Source organism: Oncorhynchus keta, chromosome 32 (assembly GCF_023373465.1).
Source record: "Oncorhynchus keta strain PuntledgeMale-10-30-2019 chromosome 32, Oket_V2, whole genome shotgun sequence".
In the NCBI taxonomy this organism is placed as follows: Eukaryota; Metazoa; Chordata; class Actinopteri; order Salmoniformes; family Salmonidae; genus Oncorhynchus; species Oncorhynchus keta.
Window position 1 is genome coordinate 11,737,529 of NC_068452.1, and position 16,715 is coordinate 11,754,243.

Below are 16,715 nucleotides of genomic sequence, written 5' to 3' on the forward strand. Positions count from 1 at the left end.
ATTCAAACGGAGCCTTACAATTATAATCCAAAGTGGTGTGAAATGCACTCATAAGCAACCTGGAAATGGAGGTTACTCCCCTGAGTTTTCCCCATTCACATTCAGAATAGAATGTGAAAAACTAAAATCTTTGCTCACCATTTTTGCTCCAGGCAGATATACTACATCCATAACTATCGGTTTCCTCATTAGCAGGGAGGTGTTTCTGCAATCAGATTGTGTGTTTATCGCCCTCATGCCGCAATTTTAGCAAACACAGAAAGGGGCCTATATTGGAGACCTAAAGTCATCTGGCACACTGCTTAGAGTTTCAACAATATGAATAAATGATTTCTAGTCTACAGTCTTAGATGTTACTACTAATGTGAAAACAAGACAATATGACTATTCTTGCTAATTTTAAGACAAATGTCAAATAATCATTACAGGCGTCAATTGTGTCAAAACACAGTTTTAATGTGTCGAAATCAATAACCAATTTTATGCAGAAACAGTTGTGATATATTGGAAACCTAAATGTAAAAATTGCCATATACACAAACATAATAATAATAATATAATAATAATATAAATAATAATATATGCCATTTAGCAGACGCTTTTATCCAAAGCGACTTACAGTCATGTGTGCATACATTCTACGTATGGGTGGTCCCAGGGATTGAACCCACTACCCTGGCGTTACAAGCGCCATGCTCTACCAACTGAGCTACAGAAGGACCACAATAATCATATTACTTTTAAACAAGCTCCTTATAAACTGCACAAGCACCAGAAATGCTGCTGTTTTGACAAGTAGCAATAAATCACTAATATCAATTTAGGGGGAAATCAGGTTGTACGTGCTGTTGAAACTACTCCTACTACAATGTTAAAACATTCTAAAACATTCTACATTGTGACATTATTTCATTGTTTTTATTTCATTCACAGCTATAAGGTAACTCTCCAGTGTGTATTATCTGGTGTGACATCAGGCTGTTTGACCGAGTAAAACTCTTCCCACATTGATCACAGCTATAAGGTTTCTCTCCTGTGTGTGTTCTCTGGTGTATAGTTAGACAGCTAGACCTAGTAAAACTCTTCCAATATAGATTATAACTACAGTGGGGCAAAAAAACGTATTTAGTCAGCCACCAATTGTGCAAGTTCTCCCACTTAAAAAGATTTCATCATAGGTACACTTCAACTATGACAGACAAAATGAGAAGAAAAAAATCTAGAAAATCATATTGTAGGATTTGTAATGAATTTATTTGCAAATTATGGTGGAAAATAAGTATTTGGTCACCTACAAACAAGCAAAATTTCTGGCTCTCACAGACCTGTAACTTCTTCTTTAAGAGGCTCCTCTGTCCTCCACTCGTTACCTGTATTAATGGCACCTGTTTGAACTTGTTATCAGTATAAAAGACACCTGTCCCCAACCTCAAACAGTCACACTCCAAACTCCACTATGGCCAAGACCAAAGAGCTGTCAAAGGACACCAGAAACAAAATTGTAGACCTGCACCAGGCTGGGAAGACTGCATCTGCAATAGGTAAGCAGCTTGGTTTGAATAAATCAACTGTGGGAGCAATTATTAGGAAATGGAAGACATACAAGACCACTGATAATCTCCCTCCATCTGGGGCTCCACCCAAGATCTCACCCCGTGGGGTCAAAATGATCACAATAACGGTGAGCAAAAATCCCAGAAACACATGGGGGGACCTAGTGAATGACCTGCAGAGAGCTGGGACCAAAGTAACAAAGCCTACCATCAGTAACACACTACGCCACTAGGGACTCAAATCCTGCAGTGCCAGACGTGTCCCCCTGCTTAAGCCAGTACATGTCCAGGCCCGTCTGAAGTTTGCTAGAGAGCATTTGGATGATCCAGAAGAAGATTGGGAGAATGTCATATGGTCAGATGAAACCAAAATATAACTTTTTGGTAAAAACTCAACTCGTCGTGTTTGGAGGACAAAGAATGCTGAGTTGCATCCAAAGAACACCATACCTACTGTGAAGCATGGGGGTGTGTACCTATGATGAAAATTACAGGCCTCTCTCATATTTTTAAGTGGGAGAACATGCACAATTGGTGGCTGACTAAATACTTTTTTGCCCCACTGTATAAGATTTCTCTCCCGTGTGTGTTATCTGGTGGACTATCAAGGAGCTTGACGCAGTAAAACTCTTTCCACATTGATCACAGCCATAATGTTTCTCTCCTGTGTGTGTCCGCTGGTGTACTATCAGGCTGATTAGCTGAGTATAACTCTTCCCACATTGATCACAGCTATAAGATTTCTCTCCTGTGTGAATTCCTTGATGTAATTTAAGGTCTACTTTAGAGTTGAATCTCTTCCCACAGAGAAGAGCAGCAGTTAGATTTCTTCCCTATGGGTCTATGCTGGTGCTTCTTGAGGAGTTCTGATCTGGAGAGACTTCTCTGCCTCCTCAGCATCATGATGTTGTTGAGGTTCCCCAGAGGATCAACGATAGTCCCGTCTCTCTCCTATGTGAACGACAAAGTTAGACAGATGGTTAGTGATCCCTTCACGCGCCAATCCCGTTAACGGGATTGATTTGACACAGCGCGCCAAATTCAAAAACAGAACTACTTATAAACTTATAATAATTCATCAAACAAGTGTTATACATGGGTTTAAAGATGAACTTCTTGCTAATCCAGGCACGGTATCAGATATCAAAAAGGCTTCACGGCGAAAGTAAACCATGCTATTCTCTGAGGATAGCACCCCATCAAACATAGACATGAAAATCATAATTCAACCCACCAGGCACAACACAAAAGTCAGAAATAACATACAATTCATGCCTTACCTTTGAAGATATTCTTCTGTTGGCACTCCAATATGTCCATTAAACATCACAAATGGTCCTTTTGTTCGATAAATTCTGCCGTTATATATCTGAAATGTCAATTTATTTGGCGCGATTGATTCAGAAATACACCGGTTCCAACTCACCCAACATGACTACAAATGATCTAAGAAGTTACCCGTAAACTTGATCCAAACCTTTCAAATAACTTTCCTATTCCAACTTTAGGTATTTTTAAATGTAAATAATCGATACAATTTAAGACGGAATAAACTGTGTTCAATACCGGAGGAAAACAATGTGGAGCGTGCTTTCAGGTTGCGCGCCCCAACCACAACAGTACACTAGACTTGACCCTCGTTCTGAACAGGGCTACTTCTTAATTTCTCAAAAGGAAAAACATCAACCAATTTCTAAAGACAGTTGACATCCAGTGGAAGAAATAGGAACAGCAAGCAACTGCCTTAGAATTATAGATTCTCAATGAAACCCCATTGAAAAGAGTGACCTAAAAAAAATGGATGATTTGTCCTCTGGGTTTCACTTGCCAAATAAGTTCTGTTATACTCACAGACATCATTCAAACAGTTTTAGAAACTTCAGACTGTTTTCTATCCAAATCTTCTCATACTATGCATATCCTAGCTTCTGGGCCTGAGTAGCAGGCAGTTTACTTTGGGCACTTTTCATCCGGATGTGAAAATAGTGCCCCCTAGCCTTAAGAAGTTTTAAAGGCCCAAATCAGCAGAAATCCATGGATTATTTGAGGTAAAAGGTGATGCCCAGATCGTACCCACGAAGTTGTACAACAATTGACGTCTTAAATGATTTGACAATTAAGACAGTCAAGTTAGCATCAAGTCATATTTTGTCTTGTTTTCACATTAGTATTAACTAGAAATAAGTTATTCAAGTTGTTGAAATCATAAGCAGTGTGCCAGAAGACTTTTGCTCTCCAATATAGGCCACGTTCTGTGTTTGCTAAAATTGTGGCACGAGGGCAATGCACACGCAATTTGGTAGCAGAAACTCCTCCCTGCTAATGAGGAAACAGCTAGTTATGGATGTAGTATATTTTGTTGTAGAAACTCCTCCCTGCTAATGAGGAAACCACTAGTTATGGATGTAGTATATCTGGTTGGAGCAAAAATGGTGAGCGAAGATTTGTTTTTCACAATGTATTCTGAATATTACAGAGCACTATCAGAGCAAGATCAGGAGTGCTACTCAAGGAAGCTCACATTAAGCTCTGTATCTATTCACTATTTCACCACCACGGGGATAAACTCAGAGGAGTTCTAATAGGCTGAAAGAAAATATAGCCTCCGTTTCCAGGTTGCTTATGACATTACTTTTCGATTATAATTGTAAGGCTCGTTTGAATCTTAATGTATTTGTGTTACTGTCGCAAATCAATTGCTTTATTCTTCAACCATCAGCCTGACAATGAGGGTTTGTACACTAAGTGTATGCCAATTGGCCCATAACTTAACCTAAAAATAACATAGACCTAGTGTACACGTCCTGGTAATCTGTCTGGCCCTGCAGCATTGTGAATGTTGACCTGTTTAAAAGGTCTTACTCACATCAGCTGCGGAGAGCGTGATCAGAGTCGTCTGGAACAGCTGGTGCTCTCATGCATGTTTCAGTGTTATTTTCCTCTAAGAAAGCATAGAAGTACTTTTGCTTGTCTGGTAGAGCGTCGGAGCCAGTGTAGTACGATTTGATCTTTGTCCTGTATTGACACTTTACTTTGCCTGTTTCATGGTTCGTCAGAGGGCATAACATGATTTCTTATACGCTTCTTGAAAGCAGCATCTCTAGCCTTCAGCTCAGCGCAGATTTAGCCTGTAATCCATGGCTTCTGGTTGGGGTATGTAAGTACAGTCACCGTAGGGATGACGTCATCGATGCACTTATTGATGAAGCCAATGACTGATGTGGTGTACTCCTGAATGCCACCAGAGGAATCCCAGAACATATTCCAGTCTGTGCTAGCAAAACAGTCCTGTAGCTTAGCATCTGCTTCATCTGACCACTTTCTTTTTGATAGAGTCACTGGTGCTTTCTGCTTTAATATTAGCTTGTAAGTAGGAATCAGGAGGATAGAATTATGGTCAGATTTGCCAAATGGAGGGCGAGGGAAAGCTTTGTACACGTCTCTCTGTGTGGGGAGAAATTGTGGTCTATAGTTTTTTTCCCTCTCGGTGCACATTTAACATGCTGGTAGAAATGAGGTAAAATGGATTTAAGTTTCCCTGCATTAAAGCCACTAGGAGCGCTGCCTCTGGATGAGCATTTTCCTGTTTGCTTATGGCAGAATACAGCTCATTGAGTGTGGTCTTCGTGCCAGCATCGCTCTGTGGTGGAATGTACACAGCTACGAAAAATACAGATGAAAACTCTCTAGGTTGATAATTTGGTCTACAGCTTATCATGAGATACTCTACCTCAGGCAAGTAAAACCTTGAGACTGCCTTAGATGTCATGCACTAGCTGTTATTTACAAAAATACATAGTCCGACACCCCTGGTCTTACCAGACGCCACTGCTCCATCCTGTCGGTGCAGCGTATAATCAGCCAGCTGTATGTTGATAATATCATCAGTCGCCCACGACTCCGAGAAGCATTAGATATTACAGTTCATAATGTCCCGTTGGTATTTTAATCTTCCTCGTAGGTTATCAATTGTATTTTCCAAAGATTGTACGTTTGCTAGTAGAATTGAAAGCAGTGGGGGTTTACTCGACCGCATACGAATCTTTAGAAGGCAGCCCGAACTCTGCCCCCCTTTTCTCAGTCTTCAATTCACGCAAATGACATGGGCCTGTTCCCGGGAAAGCAATATGTCCCTTACATAGGGCTCGTCAGACTCGTTGAAGGAAAAAAAAATAGCTTCCAGCTCGTGGTGGTGAGTCATCAATGTTCTGATGTCCAGAAGATATTTTCGGTCATAAGAGACGATAGCAGCGACATTATGTACAAAATAAGATTTAAAAAATAAGTTACAAACAAAGCAAAAAACAAACAAAATAGCACAGTTAGCGCTAGTAAATTCATTATTCTGCTCTCTGGTACTCAGACGAGAGAGCTCTGAAATCGGAGTAGAGAGGCAGAGCGGATTTATGAAAGCACCCGAATGTCCATTGAAAAAGCACAACGACTATGCCATTTAGCTAAGCTAAGAATGACGGGAATAATCATGTCAATAAACATTGGGTAGTTAGTTAGAATATAGTTCATATACTGTATAAGTAGCCAACTAGCGTTAGGTAGCTAGTTGACATACCGGTACATACTGCTGTAATAGCATGCAAGTAAATTGTCAGTCAAAATAACGTGTATGGTAACTTATTTGAAAAGTCATTACTTTATTACATTGCTCAGTATTTTATTAACATTTGTCATAATTAGTTAAAACAATGAATTTGTATCGGCTCTCGTTGGACTATTTTCTGCCATTTTCTTAAAATCTGAAAACGATGTGAAGCCACGGCCATTTGATGAAGAATTGCATTATGGACCCTAACGTACTGCGTGTTTACGTCATATTTTGGCGAAGATAGTACGACATCAGGGAACTTTTAACATATTAACTATATCCATACTATGACCAATAAGCATACTATATACTCAATTAACATCACAAATAGTAGGGTTAGTATGAGTATTCTAACACAGCTAATGACTTATCAACGGCTCTAACAATTTGACCCCTACAGGAAATCTACACTGGCAGTTATAGAAAGACCCATTTACTATATAGCCACTGATTCTTGAAAAATATAACTTAAGTTCATATAACTTACCCCACCAGAAACCAAAATATAAGCTTGTATAACGCCACTGTTTGTAAACAAGCACTGTATAGCCTTGAAATCTGTTTAAAACTATCATTTTGACCTTATGGATGGCTAGTCCTTGTATTTATAGTCAATTCAGGGGGTAGCCCTTAGCTGGACTCAAATCTGGGTCCAGCGACTATCAAACCAACACCTTATAACTGTTACGCCAAGATGTCTGAACTTCTTGACGAGGTCGCTAGGTGTTGGGTTACGGTTTCTACAATAGCTTTCTCTATTAATTTGAGAGTGGTTACATTTCTCCAGCCCCCATCCCTCAGCTGTTTACCAAACCAAGTCTCAGGGCTGACATTTAGTTGCTGTTTAAATCCTAAGTGGCCCCTTTAAAAAGCCACACAATCAACCAACCAATCTGCAGTTCAAACAATAACAAAGATGTCATTCCACCACTGTTTTGGTAATGCGATTATGGATGGGGCTGGGGCTGGAGGTATGTAACTACTCTCAAATTTATAGACAGACCTATGGATGCAAGGACTGACCATCCATAATATCAACATTATAGTTTTAACCATGTTGAGGCTATACAGTGTTGATTTACATTATTTCTAAACATTTGCGTTAAATACTATTATTTGGGGATCTGATGGGGTACAACAGTTGAACGAAGCTCATGAGGCATGTTATACTCTTCAAGAATCAATGGCTATAAATAAACACATTTAAAAAGTCTAAATATGGATGTAGCAATTGCATATTTCCCATCAGTTCAACAACTGCAGAGCTTACGCCTCTGTTTTTAAGACAGTACTTACTAGTGTTAATCAGGGCCCGTTCATCGTTAGAACCATTGGATGCTTTAACATGCCTTTGGGAAACCGAGTCCAGATATCCAGTTTCCTCATCTTCTTTTACTGAAACTTCCTCTTTCACTCTGAACGCGTCTGTCTGCCTCTTCTTATTTCACTGTAACAGCCTCATCCTCTACTTGTTTTTGTATTGTGACATCCTCCTCTTCCTTCTCTTCTTTCCCGACAACGTTCACCCACAGACCCTCTTTCTCCGTCCACCAGACCTTCTCTTCTTTAACAGGAGAGTAGCTTAGTGATTTTCAGACAACAAGTTAAAGGGGAAGCATTAGTTGTTATTCACCAGTGTAGCAACACAGTGTGTTTGGAGACTTAATAACGTAGTTGTGTTGAAGATCTGGTTACCTATAAGCACAAACAGTTATGTTTTTGCATCATTACATATTTATTCACTTATTTCCAGATCTCTTCGAAACTACCCACAATGCACTATTTCTCAACATCATATGGAGGATATACTCTGTGCTACAGAGTTTGTATGCTAGCTCGGTCGCTAGCTCAAGCTTGCAAACATTAACCACACCCACACCTTTTTATGAAATGTGTGGTTGTGTTATCTAGTGGGAACCCATTAGCACCATAGACTCTGGTGTCTTCTTACCGTGGGCACAAAACGAAAGAGAAAATCAACCTGCTTGCTCCTTTTTGTTTTGTCAACTTTTCGGTAGGGATGTTATGTTTGATACCGGAGCTACGAGGCATACGTCCAAATCGCTAAGCAGTAAACTTCAAAACAGTGTGCTGATGCCTGTATCACTTTATCAGCAGCACGTGACCAACAACTTCTGAAGCTTAATTTCGTTGAACAACCACCTGATTGGATTGGTATTGGGCTTGTTTGACACTGCAGGCGACTGCCAACTGACTGATATACAAATCCCCTTGCATCATAAATAACTCCTCGTTGTTATTTATAAATCAGTCAGCCAGTCACAATTTACCCACAATTCAGCATGGATTTGATGCTCTCGAAAATGGCCAGTGGATTAGTAGATGACATAAAGGCTACGCTGCACAGGCTCCAGGGCGTGGGGACGTCTTCTATAATAATGTGACTGTTCTAAATTCTGTGTTGCTCAAACCTGTTGAACCTACATTACCGTTCAAAAGTTGTCCATTTGTTGAGGTAATCTGAAGAGATTTCACCCCATGCTTCCTGAAGCACTTCCCACAAATTGGATTGGCTTGATTGGCACTTGTTATGTATCATACGGTCAAGCTGCTCCCACAACAGCTCAATAGGGTTGAGATCCGGTGACTGTGCTGACCACTCCATTATCGACAGAATAACAGCTGACTGCTTCTTCCCTAAATAGTTCTTGCATAGTTTGGAGCTGTGCTTTGGGTCATTGTCCTGTTGTAGGGGGAAATTGGCTCCAATTAAGCACCGTCCGCAGGGTACGGCATTCCTTCTTCAAGATGCCTTTTACACTGTATACATCTCCTACTTTACCACCACCAAAGCACCCCCAGACCATCACATTGCCTCCACCATGCTTGACAGAAGGTGTCATTTTCTCTGCATCTCATTAATGTTCTTGTTTGTGATCCAAATACCTGAAACTTAGATTTGTCTGGCCATAACACTTTTTTCCAATCTTCCTCTACCCAATGTCTGTGTTATTTTGCCCATCTTAATGTATTTTTATTTTTAAATTATCTGAGATATCGATTTTTCTTTGCAACTCTGCCTAGAAGGCCAACATCCTGGAGTCACCTCTTCACTGTTGACATTGAGACTGGTGTTTTGCAGGTACTATTTGATAAAGCTGCCAGTTGAAAACTTGTGAGGTGTGTTTCTCAAATTAGACACTAATGTGCTTGTCCTCTTGCTTAGTTGTGCACTGGGGCCTCTTTCTATTCTGGTTAGGGCCAGGTTGCACTGTTCTGTGAAGGTAGTAGTACACAATGTTGTACGAGATCTTCAGTTTCTTGGCAATTTCTCGCATGGAATAGCCTTAATTTCTCAGAAAAATAATAGACTGACGATTTTCAGAAGAAAGTTATTTGTTTATGGCCATTTTGAGCCTGTAATCGAACCCACAAATGCTGATGCTCCGGATACTCAACTAGTCTAAAGGCCAGTTTTATTGCTTCTTTAATCAGACCAACAGTTTTCAGCTAGAAAACAAGGGTTTTCTAATGATCAATTGTTAGCCTTTTAAAATGATAAACTTGGAGAATATAAAATATTTTGATTTGTTTAACACTTTTCTTTGGTTACTTCATGATTCCATATGAGTTATTTCATAGTTTTGATGTCTCCACAATTATTCTACAATGTAGACAATAGTTACAATAAAGAAAAAACATTGAATTTGTAGGTGTGTCCAAACAATTGACCGGTACTGTATATGCATTGTGGAGTAGAGCTGATCCTAGATCTGTACAAAGGCATAACATCTACAGCAGGAACAACTGTCTGTGTTAAAAAGGCCCAGCTGGATTGAATTGAGCTATTTAAAATGACATATTTGAATGTGAAATTATTTGTTCTGTTTGTCAATACAAGACAGGGTCTGTGGAGGCTTGGCCTATTAGTTGTGAATTTGACATGTCAGTTGGAATAGTGATAGATTTTGGGAGGCACCCTTGTCACTACAGCCAATCAGTGAGCAGCTTCCCTTCCCACACATCCCAGACAGTTCTGTTACTCACAACACTTCCCCTGCTTTCCTCAACAATAGAAAAGCACACTGAGCTAAAGCCTTGCCATTTTTTTACAATTAGGAAATAATATGTCATATTTTACTCGTACCTCAGCCAGCATTGTGAATGGTTAGGAAATATGTCATGTTTTACTCGTACCTCAGCCAGCATTGTAAATGGTGTCTGAGGCGGTGACATACTAAACCATGGCAGTAAATCTAGTCACGCATGAAAGGGCTGGGGTGGTTGTGTGGTTATAAGTTAATGACCTTGGAATAAATATTTGGCCATGCTGGCAGGGTCTGAATCAAACCCAATGTCCACCTAGTACACTCTGGGCTAAACTTTGCTGTCTCTTTCCATGAAACATGGACACCAACTTAAAATGCTTGGGAACCTAAGAAGTCTTCAGGCAAGGTTACTCACGTGGTTAACCAAACCAACTATTAGACGTCACCGCCTTGGACCTCATCTCAGTGAGTTTAGGTTTTGGAAACCATGGAGGAGAGGGCTTTGGACCACATCTCAGTGAGTTTAGGTTGGGGAAACCATGGAGAGGGCTTTGGACCTCATCTCAGTGAGTTTAGGTTGGGGAAACCATGGAGAGGGCTTTGGACCACATCTCCGTGAGTTTAGGTTGGGGAAACCGTGGAGGAGAGGGCTTTGGACCTCATCTCAGTGAGTTTAGGTTGGGAAACCGTGGAGGAGAGGTGCTTTGGACCTCATCTCAGTGAGTTTAGGTTGGAGAAACCGTGGAAGAGAGGGCTTTGGACCTAGTTCATGGCATTGAGGATAGAGCAATTCTAACACAGTATCTGGTCTAGTTCATGGCATTGAGGAGAGAGAAGCTACAACACAGTACCTGGTCTAGTTCATGGCATTGAGGAGGAGAGAGCAGCTGTAACACAGTACCTGGTCTAGTTCATGGCATTGAGGAGGATAGAGCAGCTGTAACACAGTACCTGGTCTAGTTCATGGCATTGAGGAGGAGAGAGCAGCTGTAACACAGTACCTGGTCTAGTTCATGGCATTGAGGAGGAGAGAGCAGCTGTAACACAGTACCTGGTCTAGTTCATGACATTAAGGAGGAGAGAGCAGCTGTAACACAGTACCTGGTCTAGTTCATGGCATTGAGTAGGAGAGAGCAGCTGAAACACAGTACCTGGTCTAGTTCAAAGGGACAATGGAGATACTAAGCGGGACCAAGAGTCTGTTGATTGGTCGGTCATTGGGTTAATTTGTTTTACAATATGTTAAAATCTAGCTTTATTTATACAGCACATTTCAGACATGGATGCAACATAATGGCTTCGTAGGAAAAAACAATGAAAATAAACAGAAATATTTAGTACACAAACATAAGAGGATAAAAAACAGAAGAATAACAACTGAAAGACTAATGAACATTCTAAGGAAATGCCATTGAATAAAATATGAATTAGATGCAATATCCAACCCAAAATACAAGCTTGTTTTTTAGGAGGGGCTCTGATAGACACTATGGGGGTGTCCACTGAAAATTGACTAGTAACAACAACTGGGACCTAAAAGACACCCACCATGAGACCCACTAAATCTGCCCAAGAAGAGGCAAACAAAAGAAAAACACACACCAAACTTAAAGACAAGAAGTAAATCAAAAAAGGTGGTGGTTAAAATAATTTATTACAATCAATACCATTCATACTATTACAAAATCATAATTGTCATTCATTCTTAATTAATTCTATTTACAAAAACATCAAACAAAAACAAACCTCAGGGGAGCATCGTCCCTCCCCGTCATACCTAACCAATACCTAACCCTTTCCCTATCTCCCCTTCCCTAATCTATCCCCTTACCAAACTCACTCTAACACTCCCAGCCCTAAACCCCCTTTCCACCTCTCCCGTGCCGCATGCTTCCCCCACTTCCTCTCCTCCCTCTTCATCCTCCCCCTCAAATCACCTTCCACCCTTCTCACTATCCCTTCCACCCCCCAATCTCTCCCTGTCTTGACTAAATTCTGCCTGGCTTCCCACAGTCCCTTTTTAAAGAGACCCATGAGAAGCCAGAGCAGAAACCTGTCCCTATCCGTTCCCTTTGCTCTCCCTACGCCTCTCTCTAGCCTAGCCCATGTCAAAACAAAATCCCTCCTAACCACACCTAGCATCACCCGTGCCCTAGCCCATACTAGTCCGGCACAGCCACAGTCCCAGAAGGCATGGCACACAGTCTCCTCCCTGCCACAAGCAGATCTTGGACAGGTGGGGGATCGCACCACACTATACCGGTACAAGATGGAAAGTACCGGCAAGCACTTATGGAGGCCCAACCAATTCAGGTCCTTGAGCCTGTTGTCCAGGCCTCGCGCCTGCACTCCCTCCCAGACCACTGACGAGATGCCCGCTACAGGCGCAGGACTCCCTGCCTGCCTGACCTCTTCGTACAGGTGCCTGTGATCTAAACCTACTCGGGCAACTTCAACCTCGGGGTGCGCACGCAGCCACTTTGCCGCATGTCCAAAGTGCCACGGCAGCTGTTCCACCCGAGGACCCGTGTTAAACCACACCATTACGCTTCTCACTTGGTACGAGAAGAACACCCGCAGGAGGTAACCGGACGGGTGTATCACTGGCTGAGCAAGCTCCGCTAACAAGAAAGAAACAAAAATTGAGTCCAGCTTGAGGGGGAAATGTGGTACCCCCCTACCTCCCTCCCCGATGGGACAGATCATGCATGCCCTGGCGACCCACTCGCACCTGCCACTCCACATAAACTGAAACACAAGCCAAATACAAAAGAGACGGCAACACATCCACCTTTAGGACCAGGACTTTGCCCATAAAAGACAAATACCTAGCCTTCCACATTGCTAGCTTCCTCTGTACCACTGCGATACGTATGTTCCAGTTTAGCGTCGCTGAGCCGGAGGTCTCAAAATGAACCCCGAGAATCCTCAGGGCCCCTTCGCAGAGAGATAAACCCCCAGGCACATCCGTTCTACCGCGCCATCTTCCGAAAAACTTGACGGAAGACTTTGCATGGTTCAGAACTGCTCTCGACGCTCGGGTGAAATCCCCAAAGATGGCAAGGGACCTTGTCAGGCACGAGTCCTTGCACAACAGCAAGGAAGTGTCGTCGGCGTACTGCGTCATCTTAACACGCAGCCCACCACTTCCAGGGATCAACAAGCCTTCCACCCCTGTGTCTGCCCTAATGGCAGCCCCCAGAGGCTCCATGTACAGAACGAAGAGGAGAGCCGAGAGTGGGCATCCCTGCCTGACCCCAGACGAGAGGTCAAAAACGTCACCTAAATGACTATTTACACGAACTCGACACCCCGCTCCGACATATAATGTACGAATCCATCCTATAAACTTCTCCCCAAATCCTAATCTACCTAACACCCTGAATAGAAAAGATCTATTCACGCGATCAAAAGCTTTCGCCTGATCTAGCGCTGCTACCATTAAAGGCAGCCCTCTATCTTCAACCCAAGCGATGGAATCCCTGATCAACTGTAGGCTCCATCTTATAGAGCGGCCCTCTACCCCGCACGTCTGATCCTCGTGGACGACGTAGGGAAGGGCTGTGCGCAACCGGAGTGCTAAAACCTTTGCAAGAATCTTGTAATCTACGCACAGCATGATCAAAGGCCGCCAGTTGCCAAGGTCAGTTGCTTCCCCCTTCTTATAAAGAAGTGACAGCACACCAACAGCCATTGATCCTCCCGGGACTCCCGTCTCAAGGATGGCCTTCAAGACTTCGAGAACCACTGGTCCAAGTATACCCCAAAACTTGAGGTAAAACTCAGCCGGCAGCCCATCCATCCCAGGCACCTTCCCTTTTCCCCATCCTCCTAAGAGCGCTCTCAACCTCTTCTAGTGAGATCTGGGCCTCCATCACGTCTCTAATGTCCTCTGGCAACCGCCGGGACAAGTGTTCTAAAAACATGTTTCCCTGCTCTACATCTACTTCCCTTTCCTTAAATAAACCTTGGAAATGATCAGTTGTCACCCTGACCATTTCCTCTGGTTTACTTACTATACTACCATTTTCTTCCCTAACTCCATGCATTACCTTCCTACTCTGCCTGGCCCTAACCGACTTAAAGAACATAGCGGAACAAGTCTCATTATGTTCTAGAAAGCCACTATGCGCATGCTCCAGGAAAGCTCGAGCCTTCTGCTCCTGCAGCTCCCTGAGCTGCGCCTTTAGGGCTGCGAATCTCTCCCAGTCAATCGACCCGCCGAGGTTGCCTGCCTCGTACTCGAGTTCAATTAACCTTTGGATACGATCCACCTCCCTCCTTTCCTCCCTTTTTTTCCTTCTACAATATCCTATTATAAAAGCCCTTATCCTCCCCTTAACTAAATCCCACCACTCTAACACCCCTCGCACATGGACCGGAGGCCGTCAAGCCTCCGAAAGAAACAAAAAAATGCGTCAACGAAAGCCTGCTCCTCCAGTATATCCCGATCTAACTTCCAGTACGCCCTACCGAAGATGCAGACTGGCGACCCTACCTGCAGGAACACCCCGTCGTGATCCGTGAAGAAAACAGGCACCAGCCGCCCAGACAACTGACCCAAAGACCTGGATACAAAAATGTAGTCGAGCCTCCGCGCAACCCTCCTGGAGTTGCGCCATGTAGGACCGACCATTGCCGGAGTAGTGTGCAGGCCACCATCAACCAGACCATGGCAAGCCTTTAGCCCAGAGATGGCACCTGCACTGCTATCACCGCCTACCCCTAAATCTATATTAAAGTCTCCTCCTATCACCAAGTGCCTGTTTGTAACACACAGGGGCGCCAGACAGTCCACCATCTCCCTCCTGTCTGCCACCACCTGTGGCCCATACACCCCAATTAACCTATATCTAGCTTCTCTAAACTTAACATCTATCCCCAAAACTCTACCCTGCATTATTACAAAAGTGTTCTCTATTTTAACCTCTCTATGCCCACACAAAATCCCTACTCCTGTTGAGTGCACCCCTCCTATGCCCCAAAAAGATTCCCCCTTATCCCACTCCCTCTTAAATCTACACACATCCCCACCATCCCTCAGGTGAACCTCCTGTAAAAAACAGAAATCAAACCCCACACCCTCTAAATAACAAAAAACCGCCCTCCTTTTAACATTATTCCTTAACCCCCTAACATTTAGACTAAAAAAGAAACCAAACTATTCATTTAATTATTAACAACAAATAAAAACCCCAAAAACCAAAGGAAAAACAGGAGACTCACCCGATGCTCCCCTGGTCCATCTCCCCCGGCGGGGACGTCCTCTCATCTCCTGACGCCCCCCCCCGTCCTCCATCCCAACCCATGACCCAGGCAGTGTGTTGGGTCCTCCCTCCCCACCCACCACCCCCCCTCCCTGTTTGCCTCAGGGCTGCATGTAGAGGACCCCATCTCCTCAAACAGGAGTTGGGATCCCTCTAGCAAACAGCCCACCGACCCCTCACTGGAGTCATCCACTAAAATGCAAGGGGCTGAGGCAAACCGGGAGGACATATTACCCTCCCCTCCCCCGCCACTCTCTTAGCCCCCCTCCACACCCCCCTCCATCTCACTTCCTGCCAAGCTCCCCCTCTTCATCCCTTTCTTCTTTGGTGAAGGAGGTAGCGGGGAGACACAACGTCCCATCCCCGCTAAATCCTCCACCAAATCCCTAATTTCGACCTCGAGGAAGCCTGGCAGGCTGTCCCCCCACTCCTTTCCCCCATCTCCCCCTCCCACCCCCTCCCCTCCCATCTCCACACCTCCCTCCGTCCCCCTCACTGTCACCACTCCCTCTTCCACTCCTTCTCGCACCACTGTCCCACTCTCCCTCTTCTCCGCTCCTTCCCGTTCTTCCGCCTTCTTTTTCTTCTCTCCTTCTTTTTCCATCTTCACTCCTCTTTCTTTTCGCCTCTTCCTTCTTCCCTTCTTCGTCCTTCTCCGTCCTTTCCCCTGTGCCATCCGTACAATCCGCGTGCGTCCTCTCTTTCCTCCCCCCATCCCCCGCTCCTCCCCCAGCTGCAGACGCGTATGACCTGTGACGAGACGGGCAATCACGCCACAGGTGTGCTCTTGAGCCACACCCGTGGCAAGCCTTGGGCTCGTCACATTCCTTGGCCTCGTGCTCTTCCGACCCACAAAATCGACACCTCTTGGCGCTGCACGAGGCCAGGATATGGCCATAGGCCATACAACGCCTGCAGAATGGGGGCTGACGTGCATAGTAGAGTGCTCCCCTGTCAGCCCCCAGGGAGAACATCGCCGGAGGATGGAGGTAGCCATCCACACTCTTCGGGGACTCCCTGAGTAACGCCTGGAAACCTCTCTTTCCGTTCCAGAAACCCAGGGAGTCCCTGAGGTACCTCGCTGAGGAGACATTGTCCATATATCTCCCCAGAAAGGCCCTCACCTCTTCATCTTTCACATGCGGATTGTACATGGTTACGGTGACCACCCTGAAGTTGTTCTTCGCCAGGCTGGTCACCGCATAATGGCACAGGGGTCCCGTTTTCTCCGCTTCTTTTACCATCTTCATTACATCGTCATGTTTTTCTTCTTTGTGAAACG

The 16,715-nt window shown here is 44.0% G+C and overlaps 1 protein-coding gene across 1 annotated transcript in view; it reads right to left on the bottom strand.

Moving 5' to 3' along the window:
• Window positions 1-16,715, bottom strand: part of LOC127914390 (uncharacterized) — a 238,331-nt gene that overhangs the window by 154,298 nt on the left and 67,318 nt on the right. The gene's annotated exons all lie outside the window — the stretch shown is intronic.